Genomic DNA, 15,013 nt, shown 5'->3' with positions numbered 1-15,013 from the left:
TTTGCCATTACAGCGTGCACGGCTTTTCTTGCCTAATTACAGACGAGCAATAACCCACGTCCGTGCCTCCGACCCCGGCTGTAGACACTTGACTCTGGTGACATCGTCGGCTCTTCAAGCCGTGAATAAATACAACCCTCCTCGTGCGAGGGCGTAAGCGGGGCCTCCTATTCGCTGGCAGGTAAAAGCCTCAAAGAATGTGCAAAGAAGAAGCAGAAGAAGAAGCAGAAGAAGAAGAAGAAAAAGAGAAAAAAACAGCTGGTTGCTTCTATTGAGCCTTTTATGATGATCCTTCAAAGGATCACGGTTGTGGAGAGGGAAAAAGAGGGGAGGTTTTTTTTTTTAAAGAATGAAATGATAAAGAAAAAACTGAGTGTTGTTGTTTTCGCAGTTACACTACAATATAATATTACTCTATTACATTACTATATAAACATTTTTTAAGACAGCTTAGAAAGTCTTAATGCAAACACACACACACACACACACACACACACACACATGCATATGAATGCAAAAACAATTTTAAAAAATTGAGAATGTTCATCACCAGTGGCGTAAAGGGGACACACTGATCATCATAAAGATGAGTCACATCTCACACACGCACGCATGCACATTAGGAGATATTAGGATCCAGTTCCACAACTCCTGGTGCAAATAACTACATATAAAATATAGAACTGCTACAGCAACAACAGCGGCTCCAGATGTCGATGCACGTGGCCAGATGTGATCTTAAGCGCAGGACAAATGTGGCGCCTACACAAGGCGGACCCGGGCTCTTACGCTGCGATTTCATATGTGCATGCTAAAACTGGCACGAAAGGGAAAAAAAAAAAAGAGAAGGTTTTCTCCTTCACTCTCTCATATATGAAGACAATGTCGCCTTTCATGTTTTCATGAGCGGGTGCGCTTGTGCATCTCTCCCTTTGCCGTCACTTACAAGAAGACAGTGTAGTTTAGGTTTCCTGTGTATGTGTGTATGTGTGTGCGTGCGTGCGTGTATGTATATTTGTGTGTGACTCCAGCCTGGTAAAACTTGGCCTCCAACAAACATCGCGTGCCACTCCTTGATTGTACAGTGGAAGAGATGCAGGAAATGAAGGCGGGGGAAGAAGGAGGGGGAAAAAAAGAGAAGAAGGCATGAAGGAGAGAAAAAAAAAGAAAGGGTGCAGGCAGTGATCCAGACTGCCTGGGACTCTGTTGATCATTATGTCTAGCCTTCAGGTGTGTGTGTGTGTGTGTGTGTGTGTGTGTCTTTTAGGGGGAGGTGTTGGAAGCAAGAGAGGCTAGACAAAGACCGATGCGGTACACTGGCAGGCAGGCGCACACACACATACACACACACACAGAACATTTTGACTACATATAGAACAGCATATTTTGTGTGTGTTCTCTATCTTTGCTAAAACTGTGCATTTGCAAGGCAATACACTTTCTTTCATTAAATAAATAAACACATTAAATAATTTATATTTATATAATTTCATATAGGATTTAAAGTAACACCCTGCAAATAAAAAAAATATTAATCATTTTAAAAAATAAAAATAAAACAAGCATAATGAACTGAAGTGTAAAAAAAAAAATGTGGTAACCATAGTCACTGATTAGAAAATGGCAAGTAGGGTTTAAAGTCCTAAACATGTTCACAACAGACACTATTATCAATAACAATAACCGGAATATAAACATTTAATTACACTAAAATTACAAAGAGACAAACTCGATGTTTTTGTTTGTTTAACAAGTGCCCTAAGTGCTTTCATCCCCGCAGGCGAGTTTGATTGACAGCTCGCTCAAAGTGACACTCTATCCGCTTCAAACAAAAGACGTTACTTTTTTAAAAAATACGTTGTTGCAATTTTTTTTTAAACATCATTTAAATACTAACCGCTCTCCGCTGACGTCACCCCGGCGTCCCCGGTCACAGCAAGTCCGTTAGCACGTAATAAACCCGGGCAGAGCTGCTGCAGGGCGCTTCACACTCTCTCTCACACACACACACACACACACACACGGGCAGGGGGGAAAAGTTGCGCCGGCTCGTCTCTCGCTCTCTCTGACACTTTGAGCGTTTCCTGCGCTCGCAACATTGAACACGGTGGGAAGAGTGGAGGCAGGGAGTCACGTGATCTGCGGCGAGCAGCGCCATTGGTCGACAGCGGGTGCACCCATAAAACTCGCCTTTGGCTCCATCCCAATTGTCAATGTATAGTGCTCTGTATAGGGCTCTACAGCAGTCACGTCCCGCTCGGCGGAGGGCGCTGGTACAGGCACTGGGGAGCCGTTTGGGATTTAGCCTTCAATTCATCGGATTAGCACACGAGTGGAAAAAGCCAAACCTCCTTGCAGACGAGCTGATGTGCCGAAGAATGGTTGAGGACCGTGTGTATGAGTGTGTGTGTGTGTTGGAAGAATGTGGAAAATGTAGTCATGTCCTGTGGCTGTAGGTCTGCAATGGATGGGTTTAAAAATCTTTTAAGAAAATATATATTTTCCAAAAAGTGTTTATATTTGCAAGATAATAATAATAATAATTATATATATATATATATATATATATATATATATATATATATATACCCAAACCCAAGCCACTCCTGTCCCATACACGGATAAAATGGAAGTCCACTGCATTTTGTTCCCGTGAAAACACCTGATCCTTCAGATAACTCGTCACGAACTTGCAGAAGCGTTCCATCTGTCTGTGGGAACTGAACACACAACCATTCACCAGCACCACTTACACACTACAGAAATGTGGCTGGGACTTTAAAGGAGTTCCTGGGAGGCCAGCATTTCAGATATGCCACATCATCACCTAACATCCCTAACTTTAAGTTAAAGGCATGTGTGAATAAGATGGTCAGACGTGCACATATTTTTTTCCGCATATAACGTACATCACACTCCTGTCTTTAGTTCATACCCGGGAAGTGAAGTAAAGGGGGTCAAGCCGCTCGAATGCTGCACCTGTGATGTGACTTTCAGGGGGCGTGACACACTTCATTTGTAAACCAGCACAATAAGGACGAATGTGTATGTGAAATAACACGGCAATTCATGTTAAGGTTACATCAAGTAATCATTCACTAAGTGTTCGTAAAAAAGTGTTTGTTTTTCTTTTCTTTTTTTTTCCCTGGGTGTGTTTTTATTCTGATCCATTTTATTAATAAAACATAGAAGATATGGAAGGTGGCGAGAGGAAAGAGGAATCTTAGAACTGCACATCTTTTAATAGGAAAGACAATAAGCAAGGGCATGAAATCCAAGACAGCATGGCCATGATAAATATTATTTCCGTTCACAAAAAGAAAAGAAAAAAATGATAAAAATGAAATTGTAGGCATCTCTCCTGCTTCTTTTTTTTATATATAGTTTAAAAAAAAAAAAATTAAGAATCACATAAAAAACTTGAAGGTCTGATAATCAGAGATTGCACAAGATGTTTGGTAGTTCATGGTAGTGATATTTTATATCTTTATTAATTTTTTTTTTTATTTATTTGTGCATTTAGTGGATTCTTAGCTGAGGAGCAAAGAAAGCGTGTGTTAGACGCTTTCGCTTAAATGATCTTCTGTGGGAGGAAAGCAAAAGCCGGGAGCATGTGTTAAACAGAGCGTGTGTAATACAGGACACACATCTTCCACTTCTTGAATGCAGCATTAAATCAATATTCTGCTAAGCTTTCTCATGTTGTGTTATTCACTTCACTGCTGCCACGATGCACCATGTGGCTTGTGCAGTTGTTTTCAAATTTTTGTGACAATCTCTCTCTCTCTGTCTTTCTCTGTCTCTCTCTCTCTGTCTCTATCTCTATCACTCATTCTCTCAGTTTCTCTTCTATGCCCTATTTAGCTTGCTCGCAGGCTTCTATGCAAGCATCATCACCCTTCTCGCTTTGATTACGCTGCAGCACGAGAAGAATCAGACGTTCGATCTCATGACAGAAACTTCGTCTTCAGTTCCTATCCACTGTAACTGCCAGCTGATTATCCCGGTTTGTGTTGACAGCCCCTCCGAATGCAGCTGCACCTGTTTCCAGTAGGCGTTTTTTTTTTTTCTTTCTTTCTTTCTTTTTTTTTATCTGTAGTAAGTATTTTCGCTCTCAGAATTACGTGGTTCACATTTTGGTTGCTCAGCTACACACACACCAACACTCCTTACCATGTGGTATGAAAGCGCTCCAGCGATACATGCATTTACCAGAAGCCACTTTCGCATTTCCTTTCTCACACTGCCTCAGCCAGGCATGCATATATACTGTACGTATCGATCCTTTGGGCTGGAGGAGCGGAGTAGTCGCCAGCAGTTAAATAAAGACTTAAGCATTTAAGATGAGCATTGAATAAAAATTATTTAGAAAATAAAATTAATTTGTGGTATATAGTTAGAAAAAAAAACAAGTAAAATGTCAAATATATATATTTTTTCTCTTGCATGCTGTAAATTGAATCATTTTATAAATTAATTAATAAAAAAAAGTTTTAATATCCTTAATACATATTAGAGAAATCTTATCCCTTCTATCTGTTTAATTCTTTTATCTGTACAATAGGTGTTCAAGTCAAACCGGGACTTGTAATATGTAAATCGGTGCAGACGTTTTAAAGAAGGCCGCAATCGTTCCCGTGAACATTCAGCAAGCAGAACTCCTGAAAATCCCTTAAAATCGATGGATAACTTGCATAAGAGACGCATCTGTCTGTGTGAACTGTACACGCAATCATCCACCACCAGCACTCGCACATTACAGGAACTTGGTTTGGGAGTTATTGCCACATCCCCTATACAGTCCTGACCTCACTGCAAGTCATTTTCACATGTTTGGGGCGTTAAAGGAGTTCCTGAGAGGCCAGGCGATACCGATCATGACTCCGGAGTACTGAGAAAACTTTCTACCTTGATGGTGTCCAAGCACCAGTGAAACGCTAGAGTAAGTGCATTAGTGTAGCAGGGGATCATGTAGAGAAATAAAGGGAGTTTTTAACACTCAGAACTGTGTTCTGATATTTTGTACAAACAAAAGTCCTGGTTTGACTTGAACGCCCGTCGTAGTACTAGCGTTGTGCAGGCGTTTATAACATTCCGAGGATCAAATGCAATTTATAAAATTTGATACGACTTATCCTAGTAACATCAGTGATGCAAGAACGCTTAAACTCTGTGAAAATGCTTTCAGTACAGAGAAAAAAACATTTCTAGTTAATGGAGGAAATTCTGCATAAATTCTGGCTGCACATGAATGACTATTGATTTATGACAGGTTTGTGGTCGAAGGACAAATCCAAATCGTGGGATGATTAAATGAACGCAGACGTATTTTAATTAATCCCCTGATTTAAACGCAAGCTCATGCATTTATCAGCATCCTATATTTATATATATATATATATACAGTATATACACGGATGAGGATAAGTTACCAGCACTGGGCTTAACACACTACGCTCTGGTGTGTGTAGCAAACGGGAAGAGGGAGGTGATGGTGTTTTAGATTCCTTTGGAAGATTTAATCATTCTCAGACAGATTTCCATGGAAACGTGACACAGAGACAGACAATACCCTAGCGTCTAGCTCGTGGAACAAGCAAACCATTGTCACACGACAGTGTTTTAAATTTAAACTTGCTTCACACTTTACATTCTTTAAGTTTTTTTAAAAAAAACTTAATATATAAAACATATCTCCAGCAGAAATCATTTCAGCACCAATAAGAAGTCATTCGATTATTTCGATCCAGCACATACAGTATGTGCAGCAGATTCCCTGACCGTACATACCTCCATATCTCCGTCCTGATAGTTCACACCTCCATCTGTTGGCGAGGCCGGGCTGTCTGGCACTCCACTGTTACAGACAGTCTATTTCACGCTTGTCTTTTCCTCCTTGAAGCTCTGCAGCCACAGGTTTCATCCAACACACACACACACGCACACACACGCTCACATGCCCGAGAGACATGAATGGCATCTGCCCTGAAGTTTGTGCCAAAACAGGAGGAAGCAGCATCCTGCAGCCTGGCACTGGAGGCCTGGCAGGTTCCGCGTCTCAGCTGAGGGCTGCAGATAATATATCCACAAGGGTCTTCCGGCCGCCTCCTTCAAAAGGGGGACATTTCTCCCAAAAAGTCACCTGGCCACTAAAGGGAACGTGTGTTTGTCAAGTCAAGACAATTGTTATTGGCAGCCCATCCGAATGCACATGCGATATGATGAAGTGTTGTTCATCTCCTAGTCCATGGTGTAACGTACAAGACTCCACAAGCCTACACGAATCGCAAATAGCGGGAAGGAGAACGAGAAATTATTCAATGAACATACAGTACTAGAAAGGCTGCTCCATAAAAATACATAAATAAATAAAGCTCATATCATGCACATCCTGTGACTTAGGAGGGTCCTGATAACCTGGTGGCACAATAAAAACTCCAATCAATCAAGTTCTCAATTAGCCTCAATGCAACCAAGAAGGACATGGTACAGTAGGTTTGTCCATAGACTTAAATGTGCATTTGTTTTAGTTTTTTTTGTTTTTTTTTGCTGCATCCAGGATATGTTTTAAATTCTAGAACTTCTGCACCTGAGGTCATTAAGGGGAGGGGTAGCTAAATGGTTAAGGCATTGGACCAATTGGGCGATGGACTACGGTTCAGAAAGATTCAAATCCCATGACCGCTAAGTTGACCCTGTTGCGCCCTTAAGCAAGGCCTTTAACCCTCAACTGCTTAGAAGAAAATGTAGGTCGCTCTGAATAAGGGAGTCTGCCAAATGCCTAAATGTAAATTACATCTGTCCTTCATGGCTCCGCCCACTTCTGAACATTAAAGCGGACATTACATACTGAATGTCAGTACCAAATCCCACATACAGGGCCAGTCACTGAAGCACTTCCAGCAAGAAAACACATCTCGCATCTTAAACAACACTTTGTCTACTTAGTAACTGCTAAAGTCATTTATAAATTGCCTCTGGAAAGTCCGTATTTTTTGTTTTTTTTCACAGCTACAACAAGCTACAAAGCTATTTAGCTTAAAACACTTTTTCCAACCCCTGATCAAAGGCACGACTTGTTTTGTCGTACTGGAACAGGATTGTTTACGTTACATCCAGTAGCATGCTAGCATTATTTTTCCAGTGACTATCTGATCTTTTTGATTCATATACATTCCATTTCCATCATTTGTTTTTGATTCTTTGCAACAATGACTGTTGTTAAAAGCGATATACAACTGAAATTGAATTGAATAAACACATTTTATGGATTTAACCCTGGAACAGTTAGTTAGCTAGAGTATTAATTAGAAAGCTTGAAAAGTCAGTATTAGTGAATGCTAAGCACGTTCCATAGCATCGTCTCATTTGCAACAGAAGCCATGAATGTGCGAATGCTAACGCTAGCACTAGCAAACCCCACCAAATCCAGTTGGAATTAAATATTTATACACTGTGATCACATTATGGTAAATCAAACTTTTGCAAATAAAATCCTTATAACATTCTTCACCCATTTTCACATGCTTGTTCCTGTTTTAAATACCACAACATACTGTACATGCTAATCAGCAGAACAGAAACCGTCGTGTGCTAGGTAAGCAGGTGATCAGGTACTAATCAGGTAATATGTCTGTTATTTCTTTGGCTCTAAAAAACACCCCGAACTACTTAATGTCAGTAATCGGTGCTTCCACCATCCACTGTTGTGACCGACGTCATGGGAGTCACATGACTTCAGCGCTTTTCACTCGTCCCATCTTGCCTTGAATTCAGTAAGCGGCAAGTGTAGCCAGATAATTCTTCTGTAAAAAAAAACATTTAGGACAAGAAATTAAGTAAAAGCAGAATAACCAGTAGTTCCGCAAGATGGGCTAATTTATTAACGGTGAAAGAGATGAAATTATTGAACATGCAAAATTAGTGCCATTGTCCTTGGCAGGTACGTGATCGGAGTCTGTATAGAGCAGTGATTGGCTTAGTTTTAATGTTTGAATAATGAAGTAATCATTATTTTCATCATAAGGAAGGAGGGAAGGAAGTACGAGTGGAATTTTTGCGTGTTAAAATTAAAATAGAGATATACCTTCTTTTTTTAACTAATGCTGCCAACAATGTTAACACGCTTAGCAATATTGTTCCTTAAGGACATTTTACAAAGACAAAGACAAACAATGATGGTATGATGGACGAACATCCTCATAAATCAGCGTGAGATAAATAACAAATATAAGATAGTAATAAAAATAACTTGGGAAAAAAAATTACATCATGTGGCGCTCCAAAAAATGGCCATTTTGGCTACCGCCCAAGTTATGTTCTTTTAACCGTATGTCTATTCAGGTGTTCGTTACTAAGCTTAAGAGTTAAGGGCCTCGTTTAAGGGCCCAACTGTGAAAACTTGATGGTCCAACATCTAATCACTGAGCTCCACCTGTCCCCGTATGATACAGAAACCCTTAAAATTGAAAAGTGTGCTAGTTAAGACGCCTGCATCAGCGCCTATTGTGCAATGAGATGGGATTTAAGGGTAAGCATGTTGACATGCAGTCAGCGTGTCATGCGTATCTAAGGTGATGTATTGCCAGGGTGGAAATGCACTGAGACACCACATATGTAGAATATCCAGCAGTGACGTCATAGCTCACAGGTTCGAAGGGCACACGGTCACCAATTCATCAATGCAAGGTCGATCTTCCAATTATTGTGGTGCTCTGACGCTGACACACAAGCCTCATTGTCTCTCTCTACTTCTACTATCGAGTCCTGCTTGTGGCTGCTGAGGTTGTTCTCACTAATGGACAGAATTCCTCTCTGATTAGTCCCGAGTTACAGCTGTCCCACATCGACAGGACCGGGCAGGTTACTTTGGTGGCTTCACCAGCCTTACTCCCACAAGAGCCTGGCATGACATCTCACTCTTCGACTGGAATCCCTTAAGACCGAATTTATGAGCTGGTGCAGGTTGCCAAACTGAAATAGGTCTTCCTCTCTCTCTCTCTCTCTCTAGAGACTGACTTTTTTTGTTGTTGTTGTTAGCAATCACTCCAGCGAAAAGGATTTGGAGGATTAGAGTACCCACATGCCTCTTGCTCGGATGTTTCCAGAATGACCTTGTGGTTGATCTCATATCACCCACCTTTGTTAATCAATCTACTGCAGTGCTCCATGATGGAGAACCTGCTGAGAATTCATATCAATTGTCCATCTGTCACAGAGGAGACACACAGGTACAATCCCTGCCTTGACAGAGGCTGGCCCACTGGGTGGTGGACATACATCATCAACCTGGCTTCCTACGCCCAGAGCCTTCTACAGTATGGCATGCTATTCGCCTCCTTGTGGTTGTTACTTAGAAACGTGCCACTTTAGGAAGAATGCATCTGGGCATCAGAACCAGGACGATTTCCACCTTTCCAGTAGATGCTAAGCTTCATTGGTTCCACATTGTGAAGTCCCAACACAGTCCAAGGTGGTGTTCCTATCAAAAGGTTAATATTTGACTCCGTGTTGAGAAAGCCAACGGCATTTAGAAGCTAATAAAAATGCAGCTGCTACTAATTTATTTAACTGCTTGCTAATAGTTTATACGTTCCCGTTTTTGGCGTGTTCACGTGATGATGACGTGTCAGGAGTTCCTACCCTATTACGCCTGACCCGTTTATACAGTCTTTTTCCCCAGATGAGCCAAGTCTTACAGAACGTTATGTTCATGTCACCTTCAGTTTACACTTTGAGAATCCCAGAAGTTAGCGCACAAGTTCCCGGCTGACCAAATGCCTCGAGTTTGTGGTTGCATCATCAAGCGCAGCTTTAGAGACCTATAAAAGGAGTCAAATCTGTTGGGCATTTATTTTGGCGCCCCTGCTCTCCTTGCAGTTTTGCTAAGAGTATGGTAGCTCTAATAAGCGATATTTCACCGCTTTGTAAAACTTCTCCGGTGTCATCGGATTTGAGGCGGATTTCCGAGCAACTCTAAGCTGTTTAAAGTGTGCTGAGTCTTAGGACACGGAGAGCAGGATTAAAGCTGGAACGCCCTCCTAGTGATGATAAAAATGAATGTGCTTCAGCTCGTAGATGTCACAGTGTTTCCGAGCATGACTGCACTCTACTTTTAAGGCAGAAGTACAATAGGTGGCTTTTCGCAGTTCTCGTGTCAGAGCAAAAGCTTGCAGGGATAAGATTAGCTTTTTAATGTAACCAGACCTACTAATGTGCAGGCAAGAGGAGAGAGAGAGAGAGAGAGACAGAGAAAGTTCTAATAGCTGTGCATTAGTAACACGTTTAACTGCCACGTTACACAATATTTCTGGTTTTGACACCTTTATATGATGTCTGGTTTGTCCAAGTGCTGATTATGATGTTTTTGAGAAGGTGACAACTTAAAAAATTTAATGATTCTGAAATGTTCTGTGATATTCATGCCAAGGATTAAATAAAGTTTTAAAATGATTAAAATGGTAAATTCTTATAATTCTTTTCAGTAAAACTGGCCTCTGCCAGTCAATAAGCTTAAATCTACACTACATCCATTTTTTCTGTGTTAAAGACATGATTGTTGAGTCAGAAAAGACTTAAATACTCATGTACATTTCTACACCATCCTACAGCTTAGATAGATCAAGTGCCATGACTCCCTTAAACACCGCAAATGAAGTGGAGGATAACTGGCAGGAGGTGGAGCCTATCCGGAAATAGCATTGAGAGGGAAACCATTTCATGCTTGAGTTTGATCTTTTTCTTTCTAGACGACTGTGCATTTATGTGTATGCTTATGTTTGTATGTATAGCTGAATGAAAGACGACAGTCAGCTGATTTACCCTCGCTGCGGTGTTTTTCATAAGAATGGAGAAGTTGCTGAGCTGGAAAACTCATGGTATCTAGTTTCAAACTCAACCGAGCGTGATCGATTCAAGACTGCTTAAAATAGAGCAATGCTTTTCCCATATTCTCAGATTTTTGCCTGGTGAGCAAAACTTCTCCAATCTATGAACAGTTCATCCCTGTGTATATGTTGTATACATGATGATTAGCTGGATTTAATACCTCTGTTTTTTCGCTGATTAATGATGATCCCTAAGACTTTTAGGCAAATGTTCTTGGACTGATGAACTTTTTGGAAGGTGTGCATCCTGTTACAACTGGCGTAAAACTAGCGCAGCGTTTCATTAAAAGCACAACATACTAACAATCAAACATGGTGGTGGTAGCGTGATGGTCTGGTGCTGCTATGCAGCTTCAAGACCTGGACCTGGATCTCTTGCCATAAATGATGGAACCATGAATTCTGCAATTGCTCTACTATAAAATCCTAAGGAAGAATTTCCAGCCATCGGTTTGTGACCTCAAGCTCGAGCGCACTTGCGTTATGCAGCTGGACGATGTTCCCGAAACATACCAGCAAGTCCACCTCCGAATGGCTCAAAATTAAGGTTTTGGAGCGGCCTGGTCACTTAAATCAGATCGAAATGCTGTGGCATGACCGTAAACAGGTTAAACCATCAAAACAATTCTGAAAAGAAGAGTGGTTGAAAATTCCCCTACAGTTGATGTGAAAGACTTGTTGTCAGTTATCGCACATGCTTGATTGCAGTTGTTGCCGCCAACCAATTATTAAGTTTTCACATAGAGCCAGGCAGGTTTGAACAGATTTTTCTTATTAATAATAAAAATATTAATCTATAAAAATATTAATAATTAATAAATGAAATCATTGTTTAAAAACTGCATTTTGGATTTACTTGGGTTATCATTATGTATTATTAATATTGTTTGATGACCGCAATCACTTAAGTGTCACAAATATGCAACAAAAAAAAAATTAGGAAGGGGGCAAATACTTTTTCATGGCACACATCTAGTCGAGTGTCCATGGAATGCGCTGAACAAACAAGTCAGATCCACAGGGGCCCCGAACCTCAACCCACACAGCACCCAAAAAGATCCAGTACTAAGATCCCAGTGCCAAATGGGGAACCCATGTTTTGACTGATGGGGGTATATATTTTTGCAGTACAACAGACTATGTATTACGTTTCAGCATGAACTCTATCCCCACTCAACACATTGGGATGAACTGGAGCACCGATCGCACCCCGGACCTCCTCGCTCGCCATCAGTGCCTTTCCTGGTGTAGATATGCATTCGGCTCTACCTACAGTACATGTATTGCGATCATTAATGTCCATGTATTTACTATAAAGTGGGTAATAATTGCCTTGATCACCTACACCATGCGGCAGCGCTGCTGCTGTAGTTCATAAAGCAGCTTGTTCTGTCTCTAGGGGGAAGTTTGTACACGCGCAGGCCTCATTTGTGGTGAGCTGCCTTACCTGTCATTGCCTGTAGACTCTCCTGACCACCTTTCAACACATCACACACACACACACACAGCCTTAACTCTTCATGCACAACCCAAAGTTCTTCCCCAGCTCTCGCATGCATACACTACATGCATACTTTACTTGCTGCATGTTATAACTTCCCATTGGTTCTCATACTGAGACATCATTTACTTCAGCTGGAACTACTTAGCACGGCTCCAGAGGTGCAAATTAAGAAGATTTGGAAAAGTTCCCATTCGGCTGTGTGTTCATGCCCAAACACATACAACAGCAGCGTGGCCAAGATAAATGCACACTTCTCCCTGAAGTTTAGCACAGAATCGGTGAGACAAAAGCAAATATGGGATTTTTTTTTTTAAATCTGTGCCTTAGAGCGAGTGCTTTAATGAATCCGCAGTTATTAATACCTTTCAATCCTGTGCATATACAGAAAGACAAGACTAAATGAATGCGCTACCGACCGTGCTCGACCTCTGTACACAGCCTTTTTGCCAGCGAGGTGCTCAATAATGCAGCAGTTTGTACCTGCACACTGATGGGGTCTCCTTCCAAGGCCCTGAACTGATGTATAATTAAATGCTAAGCCACATAAAAGTGCATAAAAGATCACGATGGCCTCCTTTTAGAATCATCCTGCCAGAGCCGTAATGACACTGAGCTGAGGACATGCCTGATGACGCTCCATTTCACACACTTCAGCATGTCTTCAGATTTTAAAGCCTTCTAACGTTGCTACTTAGGTTTAAAGGGAAGGCTCTCATGACGAAGTCAAATTTCAGCAGATTTGCATTTCATAAATTGATGATTTAATTTTTATATATATATATATATATATATATATATATATATATATATATATATATATAAAATCATGTCATGTACAGTAGATCACCTCACACAGCTCGTTCACTCATGTATTCCGGACACAGCTCATTTGCACATAGTGACGCCTACAAAATGCCATAAAAGGGAATGTGCACAAAGTAAGCAATCAGGGTTAAGCCTGAAAATACAGAGAAGGATATTTTTGTGATGAAAATGAAAATATACAGTCATGTCCGTAGGCGTAGTGGTTAGCACTGTGGCCTCGCACCTTTAGTGTCCAGGGTTCGAGTCCTGCCTCGAGGTCTATGTGCGTGGAGTTTGCATGTTGTCCCTGTGCTTGGTGGGTTTCCTCCGGATTTAGGTTAATTGGTGTTCTCAAACAGCCTGTAGTGTGTGTGTGTGTGTGTGTGTGTGTGGCTTGCGATGGATTGGCACCTTCTCCGGGGTGTATCCCACCTTGTGGCCTAAGTATTCTAGGATAGACTCCAGGCCTCTGCGACTCTGAATAGATAAAGCGGGATAAAAAATTGGTACAAAGATTTTTTTTTTGGGAGGGGGGGGAGCTGGGGGGCATTTAGCCTCCGTACACAACCAGACAGAATGTTAAATTAAACACTCAAAATGTGAATAAAGTCACAACATTCAAGGATTTCTACAAAACCGTCTAGCTTTCAGGAATAACCTCCATTTTCATACGCGCACACGCATTTTGGGGAGCTCATAAATAATGGAACAAACGGCTGACAAGCCTGGCCAGGTGTGGCCTGTTCCCTCATTGCTCCATGACTAATCAAGCAGATAGAAATGCCTGGAGGTGCTTTGGCGGTACATTTGCATTTGGCGGTGGTGTACAGGGGCCCAACGACAAGAAACATAGCTTTTGTTCCAAAATGTATGGACCTGACTGTACAGTACTGTATATTATAGCACTAAATCTAGGGTCGGTTGAGGCATTTGTTTCATGGCATAGCCCTTAAAACTCCGAGCATTTTATCATTTATGTTTTATGTATTATGTTTCAACTGTACAGACATGATTTAGCAAAATAAAAATAAAAAAATGGGTCAGATTGGCGAAGAAATGGCACAGATACACATGATCACGCGGTGGTTAAAAAAAAAACAAAAAAAAAAAAAACACATTTTGACAGTTTTACATTTTAGAAATAATTTAATTGTTCCTCCTGACATATCCGAAGTCTGAAGCCTCCCCGTTAACACACACCAGTTTCCAAGGCTTCCATATAAGCACATTTATATATATATATATATATATATATAGTTTAATTGTCATGTGTTGTGTTGCTGGTAGATTTCTGTGTTGTTTCAGTTTCAAGGGTCCGCAGAGACACACTGTCTTGTCCTCGGGCATTTATTAAGGCGTAACTGAATGATTTGCTTTATTTGTTGTTGTAAGCTTGATCTTCTTGGAAGGTGGCTTAGTGATCAGCTCTGTCGCCTTGCAACTCCAGGATCTGGGTTCGATTCCCACCTCGGACTCTGTGTGCATGAATTTGCATGTTCTCCCTGTGGGTTTGGTGGGTTTCCCCCGGGTACTCCGGTTTCCTCCCACATTCTAAAGACATGCAAATGGATGAGTGTGTCTACATGTCAGATGTATCCCACCTCACATCCCAAGTCTCCCGGTGTAGGTTTCAGAACCCCTGTGACCCTGTATATAAGATATAGCGGTATTAGACAATGTGTGAGTGTGTGATCTTCTTGTTTTTAATTGATGCTGATAAAACAGTGTAAAATGATTTTAAAATAGTAAAATAGTTTGACCTTTCCTGGACAGACACTCCAAAGTCGATCTGGATAAGTTCGTCTGCTTAATCCTGTGA

At 41.1% G+C, this 15,013-nt stretch overlaps 1 long non-coding RNA gene across 1 annotated transcript in view; it reads right to left on the bottom strand.

Moving 5' to 3' along the window:
- The window catches only part of LOC128543163 (uncharacterized), a 34,027-nt gene extending 31,925 nt beyond the window's left edge, over nucleotides 1-2,102 (bottom strand). The window contains exon 1 of the long non-coding RNA XR_008365701.1: nucleotides 1,898-2,102. This is a non-coding gene — a long non-coding RNA (uncharacterized LOC128543163). The remainder of the gene's footprint in view (nucleotides 1-1,897) is intronic.
- Between the last annotated feature and the right edge of the window lie 12,911 nt (nucleotides 2,103-15,013).

This window comes from Clarias gariepinus, chromosome 15 (assembly GCF_024256425.1).
Source record: "Clarias gariepinus isolate MV-2021 ecotype Netherlands chromosome 15, CGAR_prim_01v2, whole genome shotgun sequence".
NCBI classification, from domain to species: Eukaryota; Metazoa; Chordata; class Actinopteri; order Siluriformes; family Clariidae; genus Clarias; species Clarias gariepinus.
This window is presented reverse-complemented; position numbering and strand designations above follow the sequence as displayed.